We start from the raw sequence: 25,779 nt of genomic DNA on the forward strand, positions 1-25,779 counted from the left end.
ATGTGTTAGCCTGGTGGTGGGTATTAAAGAGGGCATGTTCTGCATGGAGCACTGGGTGTTATACGCAAACAGTGAATCATGGAACATCAAAAACTAATGATGTAATGTATGGTGATTAACATTAACATAATAAAAATAAATAAAATTAAAAAAAAGAAAACCGTGTTTCCAAGGAATTTGTGGTTATATGTAAATCTACAATACACATGGAAGAAGGACATATACTGAATTGAAGAATGAAAAAAATGAAGCTTTATAGAATGTGACTTCTCCATGTTTGACTTATTTTTGTAACCCTGGCATCCAGCACAGAGCCTGACACATAGCGGGCATTCAGGAAATGATTGTCAAATTCTTAGTCAATGTCCTCATCCAACATTTCTGTGTGTTTCCTAGGTTCCAGGCACTATTCTAAGCATTTTGCTTATATTACCACATATATCCTCAAAACAGTTATGAAAAAAGTACCATTATTATCCTCCTTTTAAAGATGGGAAAACTAGGGCTCAGGTATATTCAATAATTTTTCCCTCCTTCCTCCACCTCACCCCCGCCCCAATCCTTCTTTCCAACATTCACTGAGCACCTGTATTTCTAGGTACTGTTCTAGCAAGAGATGTGGAAATGAACGAGACAGACAAAAGTCCCCACCCTCACGGAGCTCACATTCTGGTGGCTGAGACCAGTCAGCTAGTAAGTTGCTGATTGAGGACTCATACCCAGAGAGTCTGAATAATATGCAAACGACATGGAAAATTATAGCCCAGTGCCATTCCTTAGCTATTTCAAGACGTGTTCTGAGTGGAGTAGAAACTCTTGTTGGGAAGTTTAGGACATCTCTGCCTAAAGAAGCATCTGAAATGTGCCTTTGGATGGGTGGAGACTCTGGTTTTGCATCATTTCCTACCACATGTTCTGTATATTCTAGTGGTGACTATTTCAAGATCCCAAGAAAGATGTGTCTTGAACGAATGTTACAGCTGTCTTGGGGCTCAAAGATTTGTGTCTGTGGTCACTCGAGCTATATGACTGAGCTCCCTGTGCCATGCACTCCTCTGTTGTACAACGGGCAAGTTAAGTCCCACTTCATGGGAGTTTTATATAGATTAACTGAGACAGCGTCTGTCTCTCTGCCATTACTGACTCAGCTCTAGAAAAGTCTCTGCATCTGTAATTCAGATGGATGGATGACTAAAGGAGAAAGGCTTATTCTGTTTCCCAATTCCTCCCCAGTGTCAACACAACAATCTTGGAATCTTGTCCTCACGGTCTTTAGCAAATGGTAAGAGGAGAAGACATCCTAAATTCATTCCACCTCAGGAAGTCTAGGTTTCCAGAACAGCTCATCTAAGTCCTGGCATCTCCACTTGCTCTGTAACCTCATGAAAAGCAGTGAAACCAGCTGACATCTTTTTTTTTTTCTTTCTGTCTCTCTTGCCACCATATTAAGTCCTGCCGCAATGATTACATGCAGTCGATTTGTCAGGAGTTCTGGACATGCCACCCCTACCTACAGGTGTTCAGGTGGTTGTTGCATTGACTGTTTTTGGTCATGACTTTCATTCCTTTTAATAACAAACTTGTCTAGGAGGAAGTGGATGAGTGAGATTGAAAGCAGTCATACTAAGATGCCCCAAGACAACAGTTAGTGAATCACCTGTTCTCCAGTGAACAGTCTCAGATATATTTTCTCCTTTATGACCCTATGTCCTGGTTTTCTATTTGGACTTAGAAACATCGGCTCTCCTGAGAAACACTGAATGATGAGGTCACACTGAATTTGTCTGGCACCCATTATCTCTCCAGTCATCAACTCACTGCTTCTGGTCTCTGTGCTCTCCCTTGTTCATGGGCCACGAACAGCTTACTAAATGACCATCAGAATTAAAGCAATCCTGCACACAATCCTTACTCAGTGTTTCTAACATTTATGAACATGCGACTTGGATCAAATATTAACTTGGTTATTATCCTTTCTAGGCACCGGAGAGAAACACAATGATGAATAAGACAGAGAAGATACCTGCTCTCCTGGTAGCTACATTCCTGTGGGAGGAGATAAATAACAAACAAATAAGCAGAAAAACAAATCAGATAGGCACATGAAGGCCCATGTAAAGAGTTAAAATGGGATGACATGGAGGAGAGTAACAAGGGCTGTCCTTTGCTATTAGATGATATGAAAGTAAGGGCCCCAAAGGAAATACGTGGTACACTCAAATAAGGATACTTTGAGAGAAGTGTATGAGGGGACGATTTATATGTGGGAAGAATATAGGGAAAACATAAGGTATAGTTACCATTCTAGAACCTGAAGGAATGGTTATCAGAAAAGAATGGGAGGAAGGGGCCAGGGAAGAGGGGGAAGGGAGAGAGGGGAGAAAGAAGGAAGAAAGAGAAAAAGGAGGAGGAGGAGTGGAGGGAGGGATAAAGAGAGAGGGACGAGGGAAAGCTGCTGGGTAGCAGCCATGACCTGTGGTGAAGGGACACAGCCAGGCAGCAGTGACCCCACAGGGATGAAGCTAGGGAGAAAGATGTGCATTGACCTCAGTCTCATTTCTCCCTCCCCTCTCCTGCTGGCACTCCTTATTGGCTGAACACCACAGGAAGCTGGAAGGTGAGGACAGTGCAGACAGGTCATCCTCCTGGAGCCTAACAGGGTCACCAAGGGTAGAGAGTGCATCTAGAGGGCAAATTCCCGGCACACGTAGTCAAGGTGGCCTGTCTGATAAGATATTTAAACCAAGGCCTCAATGACAAGAAGGAGGCCAGCAGGTGAAGATGGGAAAGGAGAGCAGAGGGAGGCTGAGGGGACACCCAAGGCAAGGGACCTGCACCAGGGTGCATTCTGTGAATGTGACAAAGAACACATAGATGCAGGGAGCTTATAATAGAGAGAGGACTGATGACTGGGAGGTTGGCTTCTGAGCAACCTGGCAAAGAACTTTCACTTCTGGCAAAAGAACTAGGATTTTACTCTACGGGCAATGGGAAGCCATTCAAGGGTTTCAACAGGGAGTGTCATCATCTGATTTATCTTTAAATACATTTTGCAGCATAGAGAAAGCACTGTTGCTGTAGTAATCAAGATGAGGGATGATGGCAGCTAGGATTAACACAACCATAGATGGGATGGGGAGAAGATTTGAGATAGAATTTGGAAGGGTTGGATATATACATGAGGAAAAGAGAAGAAACAGGGACTCTTCCTAGGTTTATGTGAACTTGCAGTGCCTTTTGATATGCACATGAGATGTCATGTCAGCAAATGGTCATGTGATTTTAGAGGTCAAGGCAGAAGTCCAATGTTCTTTAATTCACGGATCACCTTAGCGGCAGAGTGACTCAACTTTTTTCAGCCTCTCCATTTTAAAAGAAATTAACAGATCTGAAGAACTGCTGTTTTTGATCAGACACCAGAAAGAGCTTTAAAGGAATTTATTATAAGTATTAATTAATTCATGCAAGAAATTAAAATCTATTCTATTTGAAACTATAAGCATTAATACCATAAAAAACCAGCCGATTCATCATCTTAAAGACTTGCCCAGGACATCATTTTTTTCTGAAACCATTGGCTCAACTTAGAATCATGGATGCTTTAGTTCATTGTGACCACTGGACATCTCCTAAACATAATACAAAATGGTCCTGGTTTTTAAGTTTCTCTGTGAAAGAGATTTTTTAGTCCAATGATATAACATCTTCAAAATAAATTAGTTTTACACAGTTCAGTATACCTTATGGAAAGTAGTATTGCGGAAAAATCCTCAGGTCCTAGAATATCTAATTGAAAAGGAAAATGACCTTCACACTATACATAAATTCTCAGCTAAGTAGCTCTACTATAAATCCACAAAATTTACCAACTTCTCTGAATGATTGATTCTTAAAAACTAAGACCTCTACTCTAAATGAGTCATGACCTAATTTTTATGTCAGAAAAACATGAGCTAAATGCGTGTTCATGTGGTCATAGTTATTAACAAAGAAGAAATGCCATCAATTCCAACAACTAAAATATCGTGGTTGAGAATTGCTAAAACCTTGTTTCCTGATTTTATGAGAAAATGCTCTGGGTAATCTTGACTATTTTATTAGCTTATTTAAAAGAACCAACCACAGAACAAGCATCATAATGCCAGGAATAACATTGATACTGTTCGTTTCACCGTGGCAGGTTTTGTTGGCTAGCACAAAGCCCTTTCTAACTGCTTCTTTCCTACTGCACACTGGCCCAGAAAAGCCAGAAACTTCTCTAGCTTCTTCTGCATGTAGGAGTGGCCATGTGACTGGTCCTGGATAATTAAAAGTCACGAGAAGTCTGCAGCAGTTTCTGAAAAGGATTTTCTTCCCTGATAGAAGAAGAGAGGACCTTGAACCTTCTCTCTACTCCCTACATGCACCTCATTCCCCTTCAGTGGAATCTTGATGTGTTTGGAGCTGTGGACGCTGCCTTGAAAATATTAGGCAACAAATACATGGGAAGAAGGACGGAAGGCCAAGATGCGGAGGATGATGAAGGGGAAGGGTACAGGGAGCTTACTTTCGCCACGGCATGATGAGCTGCTGACCTGCCCTTAGCTGCCTACATCCAGCCACTTGATGTGAATTCACCAAATGTATTTATTTTATAATCTACTGTGAGTTGGATTCCTTTACTTGCAGCTCAGTGTAGCCTAAACAACCAGCCCTCTTCTCGGTATTTATTCTTCCCTTGGCCTCACTGATCTTGAACTCTCCTGAGCTTCTTCTGTGAAACAGTTTTTAACCAGTTCCTCTTCCTCCACTCATCCCACAGTATGAGTGCCCCCCCACCCAGCTTCAGTGTGCAGCCCAAAATCTCACTTCCCTTCTCATTCTCTCTTATTAATTCTATCCACTCCCACAGCTTTTACTATTACCTACATGTAAGGAACTTCCAAACCTTACTTATTTCCTCATTCACTATGATATAAAGCATAAAGCTATAATGGGTTAATTGGGCTGGGGCCCTCTGCAGGAAGTCCCTCTCATGCTGTAACACTGTGCTCTCCAGGGCAGGGGACAGCAGGTGGCAGGTATCAGTGGCACCCCTCCATTTTCGGAACAAAGAATTCACTTTCCTTCTGCTTCTTCAGAATGGGAAAGTCTACAAATGTTCAACTCTAATAAAAAATATACTAGCTTTTTTTTTTTTTACTTTCCCCCTTCCCTCACTTCATTCTTCAGTTGTTGCAGTGCTTCCTGTTGTTATCTTCTTTTGAGGAACCAACAATGTGACACTGCTTACTTTTCCTTTGACTATTTCATAACCCTTGGAACATTATATAACTTTCATTTTCTCCTATCCTTTATCCAAGGCCCTCTTTATGTTCGCAGCATGAAAGAAAGTGAACATTAAGTGACAAATTTGTTGATGACACTAGAATGAGACTCTAAACCTATTGGAAGACAAGAGGGCCTTGGTGGAGCCTCCTGCCAAGGCTGAAGCTGTGGTAGTCCCTGAGACAGTGATGTCATTCAGTTGGCACCTAACAAGTGCTGAGTGGTGTGCACAGGTTATAGTGTGAGAACCCTTGAACAATGAACGTGTTTGAGAGAGAAGAGAGTCTGCTGACATATCCCAGGACGCTGCACCCCCAGATCTCTCAGAGCAATAGCCTGACTAGGTGCTATCCTTGGTGCTGAATTGTTTCATAATTAACCAGCGTTAATCTCTGAGCCTAAAACCTGCTTGAGACTTCAACTTCTTTTAATTTTCCAAATCTGTGTCCAACCAGACAACCTGCTCCAAATTACACACTAACTGACCTTAACTGATGCCCTCACTTGGTGGCTACTCAGCGATGTTTCTAATCACCTGCACAATTCTTTGGCAGGGCCATGACAGCTCAATTTAGTTCCTTGAAGGTGGGCGTCAAGCTTCATTTTAATTTGTAACATTTACAGCACCAGCTCCATGCGCTGATCATACCAGTTTCTGTTCTATTATATATTTTTTTATTCTGTCCCTCTGTAATAGGAAATTCACTGTCCTCTATTTAAATATTCTTAAAAATGGATGTCTCGTTAATCCACCTCCCAAGATGAAATTGGAGGCATCAGTTCTCTCAAGCTTGGTCTATGTAGTATTCAGAACCAAAAAAAAAAAAAAACCTTTCACAAAAGATTGGACCATTCAGAGAAAAGAAATTCCTGTTATTATATAGAGCTGAGTCTGCAATACAGTTTATTTGGATTGGAAGTAAAGTGTCCAATAATTTTAGGTGACTCCTCACCCGCTGGGAAGAAACAACCAGAGAAAAATGCCTTTTAGAATATATATTTCCTAGTATATAACCACTGTATCAGTATCCCTATTGGAATACCTTGGGGTGAGTTATCAGTGAAATCACCTTATATAGTTCTGTGGGTTTGGGGCAGCTTATCAGGAATGGGGTTGAGTAACACCCTCTGAATAAAAAATGGTATAGCCATGATCCTGTATGATGCATGGTCCAGTGTTAAAGCAATGGTGGGTGATGTCAGGAGTTGATTATCAGTATCAGTGGATGACCCGAAAGTATCCTTTAACTCTAGCCTGGTAGTTCCAACCTAGGAATGCATCCTGCTCCCACCACTTACTAACTGGGTGACCTCAGGCAAGACACTTCTTCATTGGTATAACAGGAATCTAACAGCACTTTAGCTTAGCCAGTGTATAGTGATAACCACAGTGGTTGACAGATATTACTAGGTCAATAAATGGTAGGTATTATTATTGGTAGAGTATGGCAATTTCTCTGTAATGCCTGGCTCAATTGCTATCAGTAGAGAACTTGGAATCCTGCCCCTGATGTGCCCTCTATCCCAGCAGGGTGTGGTACACAGTTGGTACTTAGAAGGGTAACTGACCACACATACAAGACACCATTACTGTTGGGATCAGGTACGCCAGTGGTGGCAGAAATGGCTGGTTTGTTTTACCTCTGTTCTCCCTCTTTCTTTCATAATAATAAAATTTTCAGTCTGATATATGGCTGTACAGAATATTTCATTTTCCAGATTCCCTTGCAGCTAGTTGTGTTCATGTGATCAATTTTTGGCCAATAAATTGTGAATGCAACTACTGTGTGCAATGTCTGTGTTACCTTTAAATGGGGGGAGGGCTTCCTCTTGACTCCTTACCTCTCCTGCTTTCTGGAACATGGATGTGGTGTCCAGCCATCATGGACCATGTGGATGAGGGCAGTACCTAGCACTAGCTGAACAACAATACTGAGGCAAGCAAGGTTACAACCCCACAGAGCTACCGTATTTGCCCTAAACATCTCTGTCACTAGGCTGTTCCATGAGAGAGGAGAAAGACACATTTCTATCTCTTTAAGTTACTATTATTTAAGGACTCTAGCTGCACAACTGAACCCACAGCCAGCTAATATTTATATGCACTAAGTGATTAATTTAACTAACTTTTATGTGTATCACGTCCAAAGTAAGGCCCAAATACTTCACCCACCCATCTGTCCATCTATCCATCCATCCATCCATCCACCCACCCACTCACCCATCCATCCATCCTTCCAACCAACCAACCATCCATCCATCCATCCATCCATCCATCCATCCATCCATCCATCCAGTATTCATTCTGGTCAGTAAGGGTTGCCATTAGAGGACACAGTGATGAACGAACTCCTGGCATGCCACAAATGACTCTTCATAATCTGGTCCTAAGCTTCCTTTCCAGCTGAATATCCTGCAGTGTACTCTGCCATTTCAAACCTCTGGGCATTTGCAAGCATATACTTGTTCTCTAGCATGGAATACCTCTTTAGCCAACAAACTCCTACTTCATCCTTTTGGACTCAATAAATACTACCTCTGTGAAAATCTCCCTATGCTCTTCTGCATCCCGCCCACAAGGTAGGATTGATTGCCCCTTCGTTTGTGCACCTACAGCACTTTGCATGTCTGGACTATGCAAGGTTCCATGTGGAACAGAGGTAACAACTGGATTTGAACCCCAGTCCTTCCCCTGTTAACAATGAGCTCAGGCACATTACTTAACTGTCTTTCATGCTCATTTTCCTGATCTGAAAAGAGGTAAAAACAGAATTTACTTCCTTGAGTTTGGAGGGGGTTAAATGAGAATCCACACAAGACTGAGAGCTTAGAACATGGAATGTAGCAAATAAAGGTTTATTATTACAATAGGATATATCCACTGAGCTGCCATTATCTGTATGCTTGGATTTCTCACTATCCTCAAAGTCCTTTGAGGTCAGGGATAGCATCTCAGACATCTTACTGGTATCCAGTACTAAGTACAGTACCAGGCACATGGCAGACTCAATGGATGCTTATGGAATCTGCCAGCAAGTGAATCAATAAACAAAGGACACTTTTCTGGGTTTTAAGGAATTAACATGAAACATACAATCTGGCATCTCCTAGATGTGTCTGGGTGGGGTGAGCAGAAGTCTTCCATAGATGGCATCAATGAAGAACTACATGTTGTCTCAGTAAACCTCCGAGTGGAAACAAAAGTCTGGCCACAGAGGGTGGGGTGGGATGGGGTTGGAGCTGACCACAGGTTTCATGGAAGGGCAGGGCCAATGTTGGCCAAAGGACGGCTTTTAGGGAAGCTGGCAGTTACTTCCTTTGGCCCCTGTTCTGATCACCACACTAGGGTACAACATGCTGCTTCACTGTTCTAGAAAACCCTGAAGTGTCACGAAGGCAGTTAGATGTTAGGTGCATCTGCAGGTGTCTTGTGAATTTAGGGAACTTTTGCTATTCCCTATCAGAACAGAAGCATCTGCTGAAAATTCTCCATATGACACTTCATTTACCAAATGGGCCTGCAACTCCCCAAAGAAGGAAAATAACCTTCACAGAGAGAAAAGAAGGAGAAAAGAGACCCTCCATCACTCTAATTTGAACTGTAAAGTCTCTTCCTGTCATCCTCGTCTTTCCTACTGTCACCTGGTGAGTCACTTAAAGGAGCTATGACAATGCCCTAGCTCTTATCACTGTGATTCTCTCTCTTCTTCTTCTTTTTTTAAACCTAATTCCCAGGAGGCAGAGATCATAGGCCAAGTTCTAACATCACTTCCTCTTCAAAGGAGTTCTTGGACAGAATCTTGGTTTGTATAGATCCAATCAAATGCCTGTAACATTGGATCAAACCCTACCTTGTAGCTGGAAGTCTGCCCCACACTCTCCTCATATTGTCCCCTCGGCCCCGAGCTGCAGGAACAACCTCCTGACCCATGAGAATGTAAGAAAGTCTGACATTTTCTTTTTCCTTTTGGAAGAATGGAAACTACTCTTTTGATTTAGAAAAAAAATCCAAGGCTTGCCATGGGCGTTATAGTTTTCCAGGTTGTCTGTATTTATTTTAGGCTCTAAATTTCAGCAGGTAACAATTACTGGATACTTACAATGTTCCAGGATGAATGCCTTTGATATATTAAAAAAAACCTAAAAACTATTGATTTTAAAAAATGGCTACATTTTATTATGGTTAACACTTTAAGAGTATTTCCCGTGTGCCAGGCACTGTTCTAAAGAGTCGCACATACTATGTAGCATAACTAGTAAGAAGAATCCTATAAGAATCAAAACAATCCTGTAAGGCAAGTATTATTTTGATACATGTGTTACTGATCAGGAAACTGAGGCCCAGAGAGGTGAATGAGGTGGCCCAAGGACACACACCTAGTTAGCGGCAAAGCCAGGACTCAAGCCCAGGCAGTCTGGCTCCAGCATCTGAGCTTTTATCCACCTCTCTGCTCTGCACTTCTTTTCAAGCTACTAACAGTGCCTGAAGGACATTTGTGTGGAGACGCTAATATGAAGCTGGAAATGCAGATCTGGACACTCAGGAGAGAGGTCAGAGCCTGAAACGACTCCTTTGGGAGGCATCAGTAGGGATGGCATAACTCAACCTATGGGCATGGGATTTCTACCTAAGGAGAATAGAAAGCATTACTGAGTAATGGGGCCACTTACACAAAGATCGCTATTTACAATGTAGTGAGGGAAACTGAGGGGTAGCCCCAGGTGAGCCACGTGAGCGGCGGGGAAATAAGAAAGATGCTTCAGAGGATACAGCTGCTCTTCTGGAGAGGCCAAAACAAATATGAGAAACAGCTATTAGATTTAGCATGTGGGACATTTTTGGTAACTTTCTGGAAAGTACTTTCATTGAACCAGAGCACGTTAGCAAGTGGGTATTTGTTACGGAAGTCAACTGCCAACTTTTCTGAAGTTTTCAAAGGACCGAAAGAGAAAGCAGCAGTAGGAGGATGAGGTGGGCACAGGAAGGAGGGCTGCTTTGAGGATGGGGGGGAGGAGCAGCCTGCTGAGGGGCCGTGTGAGGGGGGGACCACTTATTTTTAGGTTTCTTATGTGTGAATTCTCTTGCCATGGCTTTCCCCAAGATCAGTTCAGCCCCATCTCTAGTTGGGGCACATTACTGTATTGCATAGTGAAATGTATTCCATTCCCCTTACAAAGAGAGCTTGGCAAAGGGATGATTAGTTGCCTGGGGAAGAATGAAAGTTGCTCAATCTTATCATGATGTAGTATGGAAAGATGGATGATAATAATTGGGGAGGGGGGTAATTCTGTTTTTACTATGACCTGAGGCAGTGATCACCTTAAAGCTCAATACTCTTATGTGCTGTTTTAAGATATCTCTGATTGTGAAATATGAGGCCATTTTATGGGGGGGCCTATAGATGGAAGAAAATGCACATCATAAAATTGAATGGATTCTAAACTAATTTTGGACAAAACAGAGACCAATGTTCCCTGCATCGCTGTGCTTCTGTGATTGACTATTATAATAATGTTATTGCATGCACGTGGATGCATCCATGCTAGCCTCCTTCCTTTGTACGGGATTCCCTTGCATTATCACACCACCCACTAATCTGTATATTTGAGCACCTGCTATCATATGAAACACTGTAGTAGGTATCAAGGATAGAAAGGGATAAAAAAATGGTCTTTGCTCTATCATAGGCTATTTGAGATATTACATTTAAAAGTAGCATGTGTTGAAGAGGTTGGGAGATGGTGGCAGACCCTAGGCTTGCCTCTTCCCATGAATACAACTATATAACTAACAAATCATTCTAATACCTCCAGAAATTGACCTGAAGACAAACTCCACAACGAGGGTAGAGAGGAAGCAACAGTAAGGAGGTAGGAATTGTGGCGATGAGGTTAAAGGAGAAATAGATCGTGGTCGCTACAGTGGGGAGGGAGCTGCCGTTGTGGAGAAGGGTGAGAGACAGACTTGTGCATAGGGGAGCACATGGGGAGAATGAATCCTCATAGCAATTGCTTGGAAAGTGAGAGGGGCCAAATTCTGTCTTCTAGCAACCAGCGGGCTTAAAAACTGGAGTTTTAAAGGTCAGTGGGCTTGGCTACTATGGAGCCTGGAGGGCACTGGGGCTGCTCTGGGAGAGAAGGCCTGCGAAAACCCGTGGACACACAGTGTGGAAACAGTGATCTGAAGAATGCCTGGGGCACAGAGCAGGGAGGTTATTTGCTCATCTTGGAGCATGTCCCAGAGAGGCACCATGCACAGAGAGACCCCTTCAGGCACAAAGAAACTGGCTGGTGCCATTTTCCTCCCCCACCCCTCAGCATAAATAGAGAGCCAGCTGCGGGAACCAGAGCAGTGCCAAGGATACTTGCTACCTTATTGGCTTACACCAGGCCCCACCCCCTTGATGCTGCAGCTGAACTGCCCTTCCCAGTGCTTGCCTCAGTTCTAGTGTGGAGTCCCCCTCTCATAGAAGACCAGCCCAAACCCCTGCTCACACCATGTCTCCCAATCTGGAAGCGTTGCAGAGCCTTCATTCCCATAGTGGTGTTGGCAGGTCTCATTTCACAAACAGATCAGAGCCCACCTCATTAAAACTTGCCACATTCAGGCCAGGAACCAAACATTGCCCACAACAGGCAAAGAGAGCCTCTGCAGATGACTGGCCTGAAGGATAAAGTGGCCAGGACAAAACATTAGAGCACACGCAGCACACACTGCAGACACTCCCAGCAGCGCCAGGCCCTGAGGAACAGGGGACACTACATGGCAGGGCACTAGAGGACCTCTTCTTCATAAGGCCAGTGCTCTCAAGAACAGGAGACACAGGTGAATTTCCTAACACACAGAAACAGGCACAGAGGCTTAACCAAAATGAGAAGACAGAGGAATTTCTCCTAAATGAAAGAACAGGACAGGGCCACAGCCAGATCTAAGCAAAACAGATATAAGTAACATTCCTGATAGAGAATTTAAAGTAGTGATCATAAGGATACTCACTGGACTTGACATAAAAGAGTGGAAGACATGAGTGAGACCCTTAACACAGAGATAAGGAATAACATAGCTGAGATAAAGGGCTCAATAAACAAAATGAGAAACACCCTGGATGGAATGAACAGCAGGATGGGAGAAACAGGAATGAATTAGTGACCCAGAAGATAGAGTAATGGAAAGTAATCAAGCTGAACAAAAGAGAGAAAAAACGGATCATACACAATGAGAATAGATTTAGGAACTCAGTGATTCCATCAATCAACATTTGTATTATAGGAGTCCAGGAGACAGGAAAGGGGGCAAAATATTGATTTGAAGAAATAATAGCGGCAAACTTCCCTAATCTGGGGAAGGAAACAGATATCCAGATCCAGGACATACAGAGAACTCCCATCAAAATCAACAAAAGTAGATCAACACCAAGACATATTGTAATTAAAATGGCAAAATATAGTGATAAAGAAAAAAATATTAAAAGCAGTAAGACAAAAGAAGACAGTAACTTACAAGGGAAAACCCATAAAGCTAGCAGTTTTATGATTTTTCAGCCAAAACTTTCCAAACCAGAAGGGAGTGGCATGATACATTCAAAGTGCTGAATGGGAAACATCTGCAGCCAAGAATACTCTATCCAGCAAGGCTGTCATTCAGAATAGAAGGAGAGATGAAGAGTTTCCCAGACAAACAAAAACTAAAGGAGTTTATGACCACTTAATTAGCCCTACAAGAAATATTAAAGGGGATTCTTTGAGTGAAAAGGAGAGACCAGAAGTGACACAATAAAGATAGGAAACACAAAAGAAGTAAAAATGGATATTTCTGAAAAAAATCAGTCAAAGCAGCCACAAAATAAAAGGATGTAAAATATAAAAACATATACCTAAAACATGGGGAGGAGAAAAGAATGGGTTCAAACTTAAATGACTATCAAGTTAATATAGACTGTGATATGAAGAAGAGGTTATATACAAACCTAATGGTAACCATATATCAAAAACCACTAATAAACATGCAAAGAATAAAGAAAAGAAATCAAAACATATCACTAGAGAAAATCAGCAAACCATAAAAGAGAAAGACAAGAAAGGATCAGAGAAAATCTTCAGAAACAACCACAAAACAAGTAATAAAATAACAATACATACATATCTATTAATAATCACTTTGCATGTAAATGGACTAAATGCTCTAATCAAAAGACACAGGGTGACAAAATGGATAAAAAAAAAGATCCATCTATATGCTGCCTACAGGAGACTCATTTTAGACCTAAAGACACCTGCAGATTGAAAGTGAAGGGATGGAGAAACATCTATCATGCAAATGGATGTCAAAAGAAAGCCAGAGGAGCACTACTTATATTGGATAAAATAGACTTTAAAGCAAAGACTGTAACAAGAGACAAAGATGGACACAATATAATAATAAAGGGGATAGTTCAACAGACGATATAACAATTGTAAATATTTATGCACCCAACATAGGAGACCCAAATACATAAAAAATTTAATAAGAAACATAAAAGAACTAACCGATAATAATATATAATAGTGGGGGACTTGAACACCCCATTTACATCATTGTATAGGTCATCTAAAGAGAAAATCAACAAGGAAACAATGGCTTTGAATGACACACTGAACCAGATGGATTTAACAGATAACATTCAGAGCATTTCTTCCTAAAACAACAGAATACACATTCTTTTCAAGGTCACATGGAACATTCTCCAGAATAGATCACATATTAGGCCACAAAACAAGCCTCAACAAATATAGGCTTAAAGTCATACCTCACATTTTTGTGACCACAACACTATGAAACTAGAAGTCAACCACAAGAAAAAAAATCTGGAAAGACCACAAATACATGGAGGTTAAATAACATCCTACTAAACAAGGAATGGATCAACCAGGAAGTAAAGGAAGAAATTTAAAAAAGGGAAAGAAATAAAAATGAAAATACAATGGTCCAAAACCTCTGGGATATAGCAAAAGCGGTCCTAAGAGGGAAGTTTATAACAATACAGGCCTACCTCAAGAAGCAAGAAAAATCTCAAACAAAAAACCTAACCTGACACTTAAAGGAGCTAGAAAAACAATAAACATAACCTAAAGCCAGCAGGAGGAAGAAAATAATAAAGATTAGGGCAGAAGTAAATGATACAGAAACTAAAACAAACAAAAAACAATAGAACAGATCAATAAAACTAGGAGCTGTTCCTTTGAAAAAGTCAATAAAATTAATAAACCTCTAGCCAGACTTATTAAGAAAAAAGAAAAAGACTCAAATAAATAAAATCACAAAACCAACACCAAAGAAATACAAGCAATTATAAGAGAATATTATGAAAACTATATGCCAACAAATTGGACAACCTAGAAGAAATGGATAAATTCCTAGAAACATATAGCCTGCCAAAACTGAAAGAGAAAGAAATAGAAAATTTGAACAGACCAATAACCAGCAAAGAAATTGAATCAGTAATAAAACATCTCCCAACAAACAAAAGTCCAGGGCCAGTTGGCTTCACAGGTGAATTCCGTCAAACATTTAAAGACTTAATACCTATTCTCAAACTATTTCAAAAAAAGAAAAGGGAGGAAAACTTCCAAATTCATTTTATGAAGCCAGCATTACCCTGATAACAAAACCAGATAAAGATACCACTAAAAAAAGACAACTACAGGCTAATACCCCTGATGAACATAGATGCAAAAATCCTCAGCAAAATACTAGCAAACCGAATTCAACATGACCTTAAAAAGATCATTCACCACGATCAAGTGGGATTTATTCCTGGGTTGCAAGGTTGGTTCGATATTTACAAATCAATCAATGTGATACATCACATCAATAAGAGAAAGGATAAGAATCATATAATCATTTCAATAGACACAGAAAAAGCATTTGACAAAGTACAACATCCATTCACGATAAAAATACTGAACAAAGTAGGTTTAGAGGGAACACACCTCAACATACTAAAGGTCATATATGAAAAACCAACAGTGAACATCATTCTTAATGGGGAAAAACAGAGCTTTTCCCCCAAGGTCAGGAACAAGACAAGGATGTCCACTCTCACCACTTTTATTCAACATGGTACTGGAAGTCCTAGCCACAGAAATCAGACAACAAAAAGAAATAAAATGCATCCAAATAGGTAAGGAATAAATAAAACTTTCTCTATTTTCAGATGACATGATACTATATACAGAAAACCCAAAAGACTCCACCAAAACACTGCTAGAACTATAAGTTCAGTAAAGTTGCAGAATACAGTATCAATGTACCGAAATCTGTTGCATTTCTATACACCAATAATGAAGCAGCAGAAAGAAATTAAGGAAACAATCCCATTTATAACTGCACCAAAAATAATAAGATACCTAGGAATAAACTTAACCAAAGAGATGAAAGACCTATACTCTGAAAACTGTAAAACACTGATGAAAGAAACTGAAGATGACACAAAGAAATGGAAAGACATTCCATGCTCAATGGAAGAACAAATATTTTTAAAATGTTTATATGATCCAAAGCAATCTACACATTTAATGCAATCCCTACCAAAATATCAAAAACTAATGATGTATTGTATGGTGACTAACATAACATAATAAAATGAAATTAAAAAAAAAGAAAAAATACCAACAGCATTTTTCAAAGAACTAGAACAAACAACTCTAAAAATGTATGAGACAAAAGATTCTGAAAAGCCAAAGCAATCTTGAAAAAGAAAAGCTGGAGGCATCACAATCCCAGACTTTAATTAATATTACAAAGCTGTAGTGATCAAAACAATATGGTCCTGGCACAAAAATAGACACATAGATCAATGGAACAGAATAGAAAACCCAGAAATAAACCTACAGCTATATGGTCAATTCATCTTTGACAAAGAAGGAAAGAATATTCAATGGGAAAAAGTCTCTTCAACAAATGGTGTTGGGAAATCTGGACAGCAACAAGCAAAAGAATGAAACTGGACCACTTTTTTACACCATACACAAAAATAAATTCAAAATAGGGGCGTCTAGGTGGTTCAGTTGGTTGAGTGTCTGAATCTTGGTTTTGGCTCAGGTCATGATCTCACGGGTCGTGAGATCGAGCCCTGTGTTGGGCTCTGTGCTCAGTGGGGAGTCTGTTTGAAGATTGTCTCCCTCTGCCCCTCCCCCCACTCACAAAGACTCCCTCTCTAAAATAAATAAATAAATCTTAAAAAATTCAAAATAGATTAAAGACCTAAATGTGAGACCTGAAGTCATAAAAATTCTAGAAGTGAACACAGACAGTCGCCTCTTTGACATCAGCCATAGCAACTTCTTTCTAGATATGTCTCCTGAGGCAAGGGAAACAAAAGTAAAAACCTTGGGCTACATCAAAATAAAAAGCTTCTGCACACTGAAGGAAACAGTCAATAAAACTAAAAGGCAACCTATGGAATGGGAGAAGATACTTGCCAATGACATATCCAATAAAGGGTCAGTATCCAAAATATATAAAAAAACTTACGAAACTCAATACCCCCAAAACAAATAATCCAACTTAAAAATGGGCAGAAGACACAAACAGACATTTCTTCAAAGAAGACATACGTATGGCCACAGACACATGAAAAGTTGTGCATCACCACTTATCATCAGGGAAATGCAAATCAAAACCACAACGAGTTATCACCTCACCCCTGTCAGAATGGCTAAAATTAACAACATAAGCAACAACAGGCATTGTCGAGGATATGGAGGAAGGGGAACCCTTGTGCACTGTTAGTGGGAATGAAAACTGGTGCAGCCACTCTGGAAAACACTACAGAGGGTCCCCAGAAAGTTAAAAATAGATCTACCCTATGATCTAGCAATTGCGCTATCGGGTATTTACCCAAGGAATGCCAAAACACTAATTCAAAGGGATACACGCACCTCTATGTTTATAGCAGCATTATCTACAATAGCCAAGATATGGAAGCAGCCCAAGTGCCGATCAGACTGATGAATGGATAAAGAAGATATGGTAGATATACACAACGGAGTATTATTCAGCCATAAAAAGCATAAAATCTTGCCATTTGCAATGATATGGATGGATCTAGAGAATATTATGCTAACTGAAATAAGTCAGTCAGAGAAAGACAAATACCATATGATTTCACTCATATGTGGAATTTATTTATTTATTTATTTTTTTAAATTCTTTTTTTTTTTAAGATTTTATTTATTTATTTGCGAGAGAGACAATGAGAGACAGAGAGCATGAGAGGGAGGAGGGTCAGAGGGAGAAGCAGACTCCCCGCCGAGCAGGGAGCCCGATGCGGGACTCGATCCCGGGACTCCAGGATCATGACCTGAGCCGAAGGCAGTCGCTTAACCAACTGAGCCACCCAGGTGCCCCTCATATGTGGAATTTAAGAAACAAAACAAACGAGCAGAGGAGAGAAAAAGAGAGAAGGAGGCAAACCAAGAGACAGACTCTTAACTCTAGAGAACAAACTGATGGTCAGCAGAGGGGAGGTGGGTGGGGCGATGGCTGGAAGGGGTGATGGGATGAAGGGGTGCACTTGTTGTGAGGAGCATGGAGTGATGGACAGAAGTGTTGAATCACTATATCATATACCTGAAACTAATATAACACTGTATGTTAATCAGACTTAAAATCTCAAAAAGCCAAAAAGCCAAAAAGCCAAAAAAAAAAAAAAAGAACACCAAGGCAAGAAAAAGAAATAAAAGGCATAAAAACAGAAAAATATAAAAGCATGTGTTAAGTGCCAAAGGGATGGTAAATGGCTCAGTACTTGATTGAAAAATGAATTTATTCTTTCAAATATTTATTGAGCACTCACTATGCACTGTGCTATGGGCACTAATGACTGTGCTGAGAACCAGCGAGACAAGTCCTGTCCTGTTGCAGGGCTCTCCGCGCAGCTGTGGGGAAGCCAGAAATAGACCAGGCAACAGTGATAGAACCTAGATGCTCGCAGAGGGTGGTCAATGCTACCGAGAAAACACATGGAGGGCTTGACACAGTGCAGCTGAGTGGGGTGCTAACCTAGGAGGGGTAACCAGAAAAGACCTCCCTAAGGACGTAACAGAGAGACCTGAATAAGGACGTGGCTCTGCAGAGATCAGTGGGTTTAGATCTGCTTACTTTAGGCTAAAGGAGCACCAAGGGCAAAGCTGCTGAAACACAAACCAGCTGGTCACCACTGAGCTGTAGAAAGATCCAGGTATGTCCTGAGATGCCAAAGGAGGGCAAGAGAGCAAGCTGTCACTGTTATGGAGGGACTGGCATAAATCAAGGGACCGGTTGGATGGGGAGAGGAAAAGGATGCACAGGCGTGAGTTGGCTTTTGAATGTCACTACCGTGTAGCTGGGCCAGACCAGAAGTATTAATAGATGAAAAGATGGGTTGGATCCTAAGTGGCTGCTCCAATTCTGATGTTTCCATACCTGTAACTTATCATCATTGTGGATTTGGGTGATTGAATTGGGCAGTACTTGGTGGGTATTCAATACTGTGAGTGAATTCCCCAGGAAAACAGTCAAAATGTCGGCACTGAATTGCCAATGACTCAGGTCCCTGAATGGGATTAAAATGAACCTTCTTTGTAAAACATTTCAAAAAAATTCAATGGCAAATAAAAAAAAGAAATTCTTAGAGTAGTATCTATAAATGGAGCATTTTTAAGGAAATCCACAAAGACATAAAAGAAAAAAGGAAGAATATCTCATGATTGCATTGTATAGCTGAGCTTACAAAAGATCCTAATACAAAATATGGGGGTTTGTATTGCATTCAACATACTATTTTTTTCCTCCTTTCTCAAAGGCCATTAGCCAATAACCTTTATCCTGCTAAACACTGAAATTAGAGTCTGGCATTGTCTTGGTCCATAGACTGTGGTCAGACACTCTGAAAAGCAACATGACTTTTCATATTTGGTTCATTTTCTTACATCTTCAGAAGATGCAAGGAAATTGCAGTATAAAAAAGCATTTTTTTAAAGTAGAAGAAATAAATACTCCACACATGGATGTAGCTTTGAGTCTGTTGGTAATTTGGATAGCAGTGAACTTTGTCTATTTAGAAACCCATGAAAGACACAGACACTGAATCCCATTAACAATTTGGCATCTCGGGTGCTTCACTTCGGCTGATAAAACCACGTGTTCTACATGGGTTGTGCTCATAATCTTATTAACTGTTAACAGGATTTGTGCTTGGAACTCCCAGGGACCCTTGCACCAACTCATGCACATGCCCAATGTCCAGTGTATTTTGATAACAGTTGGTTCAGACGGAAAATAAGACCCACTAACCTGCTTAAGAAGGCTTTAAATATCTTCCAGAAACATTTCTCAGCTTGTAATCCAGAAATTCTGTGTTAACACACATAAGCAACCAGACACAAGTCAGGATTTAGAAGAAGCTAGTTAAATAAGTTGGACTTAATGAAATTCCAGGAATCAAATCCCTCCTGTCTTGTTGAGAAATAGCACGACACAGATTGCCCCACTCAAGAACCTACTTCTGGGGAAAAGATCGATGACTCATTGGTCATGTTCTATATAATCAAGAAGGGAGCTGCTCTGTGCGAGAGATGTCATTTTCAAGAAGGAAACGGGCTAGGGAGACACATGTTGGTAATCGAGTCGTTATGAAGCAAAGGCGATTTGTAGATCAGTTGATGGATCAAGATCAATAGTGAAATTCAAGTCTGTGTTTGCTGAGATCTGGGTCACATCACCCACGTGCTGCATCCGGGCTGAACCCTGTATATCCTTCGAGCAGGCTCCACTGGAGCCCCACGCGTAGGACAGCTCTTATCATTTCCTGCCTGTACCCCAGCTCCCCTGTCTCTCTCTGAAGCCTTTTTTTTTTTTTTAAATAGTGTTTTCTATTGTTTCTTGGTGGGATTGGGCTTCCCAAGGAAGTAACTGGCTGGACAATCATCCGTTATTGGTTGCCCTCCTTCCCAGTCTTATTTCTTCCCTTTCCTACTGGTATTTTCTGCACCTCCCAAATAAACCAAATTCCATTCCAATCCTTGCTTCCCTGTTGACTTCTGGGGAAACAAACAAGATACCCCCCACCCATCCACTCACCCGGCCTGATTCAACGGTGTCACTGAAAAGCACCAAGTGCCCATTTTCCCAAGCAGAAGCACCTGGATTAAGTAAAGAGCCCTTGGGTCCCTAACTTTGGCTTAGCATCTGGGGCTTTTCTCCTTAGCTCCCTTCCATACTTCCTGTTGCATGACATCTCTTTATACTGGGTAGAGATAGGAACTTACATCCATTTGAGGCCCCAGGAGCGGCCACCATCCACTGCTAGGCTTGCTTGCTTTAACTAAACCTTGTCTTTAGAAGGTCCTTTTCAAATAACAACAGCTACATTCTTTGTGCTTCTACTAAAGTCACTTGAGTATACGGTTTATGTGTGCGTGTGCGTGTGTGTGCGTGTGTGTGCATGTGTGTGTGAATAGGATTTATAGCTCAGGCGATGGAAAATACAGAATTCTTTGTTTAGATGGCTTACTCTAACAATGATCATGGTGACAAGTTGTAGTCCAATGACTCATGAAAAAAGTTGTCCACGTGTCAGAAGAATGAGGCCAAGTGCTTGTTTGGTTGCAAATAAGGACTTTGAAAATTGTGCCCACCTTGGCCAAATCTGCTGGTGCCATTTACTGCAGGGAAGTGACCCCTCCATTAAGATGCCAGCAGGCTGGTGTACCAAGTGGAGAAGATGCAAGGAATCACTTGGAATGTTGTTGGAAGAAGGCTTTAGGAAAACAGAAAACCTTCAAAGAGATCAAGAAGCGAATGGAAACTTTGCCCTTTTAAAATGCCATGCATAGTCAATTATGCATTTATGAGTCAATTATGCATTTGTAAGTCAATTACAAAAAAGAAAACAGATGAGTTTTAAGACTTCTTATGTGCAATGCTGGAAAGGGCTTCAATTTAGGAGAACAATAATTTTTAAAAATGGTTTTAGGTCAAATGAGAAGGGAAGGCTTCCAAAATGCCTCTTGGGAATCAAATTAAAAATGAGTAAACTAATTTTATTTGCAGCTTAAATAAAACTCCCCTGAACTGCTTAATGGGTACCTACCTCCTTTAGGTACATTCTAGAGAAGACCCAATTTGTAATTATAGGCTAAGGAGATTAATGAATCACTGCATCTTATTTGTATTACAACCGGTGATTAGAAGAAATTTTTTTTCGGAGTTAGAGTCACAGTCAGCTAGCTAGAAAAAGTGGGCAGAGCTTTCATTAACCTAGCTTCATTTCCTTATGCAGGCTATATATTTCTGTGAGTTCAGAGGCCAAAATTATTTATCTTTATATAAGAAGGGTACGTAGCACAGTGCCTGGTATATGCTGGGGACCTAATAAAAATACATAAAATAAAGAAACCTATGGCAAAGTTTTCCGATATTTTAAATAAATGGGAAGAGAAAGGGCAGGGATGGAGGCAATGACTATGTTTTTCTTGCCTTGGTGCCTCCTGGGCACAAATACCATTTGCTGAACAAATCCACAGGCACCTGGGCTCCAAGAAGCTATGGTTATTGTCTACTTTGTTCTCTGTGATATTTCTGCTCCTAGACAGCTGGCACATAGTAGGTGCTCACAATTATCTGCTGAATAAACATGGTAGAAGGAATAAGAAATCTTTGGAAGGTCCAGACCAATTTTAGAAAGATTCAGCTTCTATCAGGAGTTTGATTGCATGCATTTTATCAATTTATTTTTTTATAAGGCAATTACTGCTCCATAATAGTCATCAAATGGTTAGGCAGCTTATTAATAATGTACCCAATATTTCATATGCATTACCTCTTTTCAACTTTATGACAATCTGTTGAGGCAGATTCTGTTATCTTCATTTTATAGATAGGAAAATTAGGGTCTAGAAGAAGGACTTGGTAAAGCGTCCTGAGCTAGAAAAGAGGCAAAGCTGGAGTCTGGTCTTAACTTGAACTCCCCCAGAGCTGAGTCTGAGACAAGGACTTGGGAGCAGGTGGTTTCTGTGGGGGGTAGATTCAGCAAGTAGGAATGAGGGAGCAGAAGAAGGAGAGAAGTCCATATAGGTGTGTTACTGACCTGGTTACCAGGATGGGAAACAGGCTCAGTCCCACCGGCCCCTCTGAGGAAGCAGGGAGAGTGCATCTCAGAACTGTTCTTCCTTACACAGTGGGCTGGACACTGTCCCACTGACCCCTGTCTCCCACTGGCTAGATGCTCCCTCTGGGGACATTAACTTCCCCAATTCCAGGCTGCCCTGTGTTAGTACACAACTCCCTTGGCTTGGAAAAGCACTTGAGTGCTTTCCAGATGCTGGTGTGGAGGGAGGGGTGCCCGCCATGGATGCAGCTGAGATCCACGTGGGCTGAGGGCTCCTGGGTCGTGGACACCAAAAGTGTCCGCTGCCTGCTCTAACTTCCTCTGTGTCCTTTTGTAGTTTTAACTGAGCAGCTATGTTTACTCCTACTGAGATGGGAGCCCAGAGGATGTGATACCAAGCATAGCTTTTGCCTTCGAGGTGCTTATAAACCCAATCTGGGGAAAGGCAGGTGCCTATGAAAAATTAAGTAACAAGGTACTATTATTAGTAAAGAACAACCAAGTTGTACATATACAGAATATGGTCATTATGCAAATAAAAATGAGCATTTGCTGGAGTATGAGTTTGCTGTAGCAGTTGTAACAAGTGAGCACAAACTCAGTGGCTTCAAACCACATGTGTTTGTTCTCTTATAAAAAGAGTTCTGGAGGTTCGGAAGCTCGCAGCTGCATTCTTTCCTGGAGGCTCTAGAGGAGAATCTATTTCCTTGCCTTTCCCACCTTCTGGAGGCCACGTGCTTCCTTTGGCACTTGGCCCCTCCTCCATCTTGGAAGCCATGAGCACAGCACCATCTCTCCTCTCACACCATCGTATCCCTCCTATAAGGACCCTCATGATGACAGCGGGGCCACCAGGATAACCTCTCTAAATCAAGAGCCTGAACTTAATCACTTCTCCAAAGTCCCTTCTGCCATCGAAGGTAACGTAACCGCAGGTATCAAGGATCTGGATGCGCACATCTGTGCGGAGCTGGGGAGGGGCATTATTCAGCCTGCCCAATGAGTATAGCCACATTTGCTCTTTCTTCTTTCTGAAAGAATACACATGGAACTGTTGATATGGCTATTTTAGGAGAGAGGGATGGGAACTCCAGAAAAGGAAGGGCGAGTTTTATTTCTCATACTGTGACGTCACTCCCTGCTTGCCCCCTTTATAATTGTACCAACCGCATCTGTTACTTTTCTCTTGCTAAAGGAAAAAAGTTAACTTGGTTTTCTGGATCCTGAGGTTGGCTACTTTGTTCTCTGCTTTAGACATTTTTGCATTATAAAAACAACAACCTAACCAATATTTTAAAAAGTTATGGTTCATCCATAAAATGAACAACCACAGAGCCATTAAAAAGCATGAGGAAGATCCGTACACAGTGCCCATGAGGACGCGCTGGTGAAGAAGCAGGATGGAGAAGCGACTCTAGAGAAGGCTCCCGTCACTGGAGGGACACCACAAGAAGGAGATATGTGTTTGCTTCTAAAACAAGATTTCTGGGAAGACACACAAGGCACAGCAGTGGGAGGAGGGTAACTGGAGGGTCTGGGCACAGAAGTGTTCACCATTTAGTCCTATGATATATTTGCAGTGTGTGTGTACAGTTCTATACGTACGTATATAGTAAAGTCCTGTGAAGTCATTTACCCGCCCTGGTGAGGAAACAGACAAGGCTACAATGACATTGTTATTAGAACAATCAGTGACTCAACGAATGGATGAATGGATGAATGTTTTGGGGGAAGGGAGAAATAAGGTCGGGCAGGTAGAACAGGCCAGTGGTGAAAAGCCACCACGGGAAGTTTGGGAGTCTGCAGCGGGGAGGGCAGGAATGCTGGTTGCTACCTTCAGTGGACATCTGTCGGCTTTCAGTAGCAGAAGCAAAGGAGGAGGCAAACATTTCTGAAACTTGAAGGAAAGCTCCTCGACAAAGAATTATCTCAATTTGTACTTGACTCCCAGGCTCTCACCCAGCATTCATGTAAGTGGAAACTTCCTTAAAGATTCCCTGAGTGAAGAACCTAACTCTCTCTATAAACAAGACTTTTTTGTGTGTGATTTTAATCTGCTCTGAACAAATTAGCTCTGTTCTCATATATGTGTGTGTCTGCACCTTTGCATTTCCCACCCCCGGTGTGTGTCCTGTGGAATGGGCTCTGAGTCATCTTGCTTCCCCTAAATTCAAGCTGATTCATCGTAAATAGGTGGAAACATCCGACTACATCATTTTATCTTTCAGTGTAGTCATGCTTGAACATTTACATTTTAATATATATATTATTGTAAATTACTTTCTTTTTTTTTTTTTAAGATTTATTTATTTTTTTGAGAGAGAGAGAATGAGAGAGAGCAAGCACAAGAGAGGGGGGAGGGTCAGAGGGAGAAGCAGACTCCCTGCCGAGCAGGGAGCCCGATGCGGGACTCGATCCCGGGACTCCAGGATCATGACCTGAGCCGAAGGCAGTCGCTCAACCAACTGAGCCACCCAGGCGCCCTGTAAACTACTTTCTTTTAATTTCTCCTTTATATTAAAGTCATGGCATAATATTAAGAGTTGTTTTTAAGTTATGTGTGTAGGTAGTAATATTATTTATGGATTTCATTTTGAGAGAAGAAAGAGACATCATGATGCTCTTTACCAAGGGATTTGATGCCAGATGCCTTTGGGGACCAGGCAGGCCTGCATGATACTGCTGGGGGGTGGATGGCCTCCCCACCCAAATAAATCCAAATTTACAGCTGTTTAAAGACTGCCGGGCACACCGACCATGGCTACTGTCTTCTCCTCGCCCAAGGACTCACATGGTCAGACCTCTGTTCTAGAAAACAGTGAGTCATAGAGAACCAGGGGGTGACCAGCACAATTCCCACTTTACTAATCTGTCCTAAAGAAGCAGTTTTTCTCCAAAGCACTGACTTCATCTAGCACACCTCGGCTTTTCATTCTCATAACACATATTATTTCATTATAACAAAATGGGGCTAAACTGTACCGTTAGCAATTGCATTTATGTGGTTGCTAGGTAACCAATTTGCCCCTTGGGTTTTAGAAGCAGCTGAGGGTGCTAAATATCGAATTATAAATCAGGGTGGTGAAGGGGGAGCTCAGACGAGCCTTAAGAAACCATGTCCTCCAGAAGGGCAGATTGCAACTGGTTATGGATGAGATTAAAAAATTAAGATCTAAATTAAATTTAAAAATTTGGGTACCCAACCAAGAAGGGACTTATTATACCTAAATTTAAAGGGAATGGGGCTAGAGAACAAAATATTGTCTCATTACTCAAATTTAAAATTAAAGAAGACTGAGACCCAAATTGCATACCAATAGCAATATTGACAGATGTAACTTTG

General features: G+C 41.3%; 1 protein-coding gene and 1 long non-coding RNA gene across 4 annotated transcripts in view; both read right to left on the reverse strand.

The window, feature by feature from the left end:
- Positions 1–25,779, reverse strand: part of CDH13 (cadherin 13) — a 1,287,326-nt gene that overhangs the window by 274,555 nt on the left and 986,992 nt on the right. The gene's annotated exons all lie outside the window — the stretch shown is intronic.
- Positions 15,981–25,665, reverse strand: LOC145717513 (uncharacterized). Its single transcript, XR_014140780.1, has 2 exons — positions 24,928–25,665; positions 15,981–24,715 (listed from the first exon to the last, which is right to left on the reverse strand). It is a non-coding gene; the product is annotated as an uncharacterized LOC145717513 (long non-coding RNA).

Source organism: Leptonychotes weddellii, chromosome 16 (genome assembly GCF_054177405.1).
Source record: "Leptonychotes weddellii isolate Sample4059 chromosome 16, ASM5417740v2, whole genome shotgun sequence".
Lineage (NCBI taxonomy): Eukaryota > Metazoa > Chordata > Mammalia > Carnivora > Phocidae > Leptonychotes > Leptonychotes weddellii.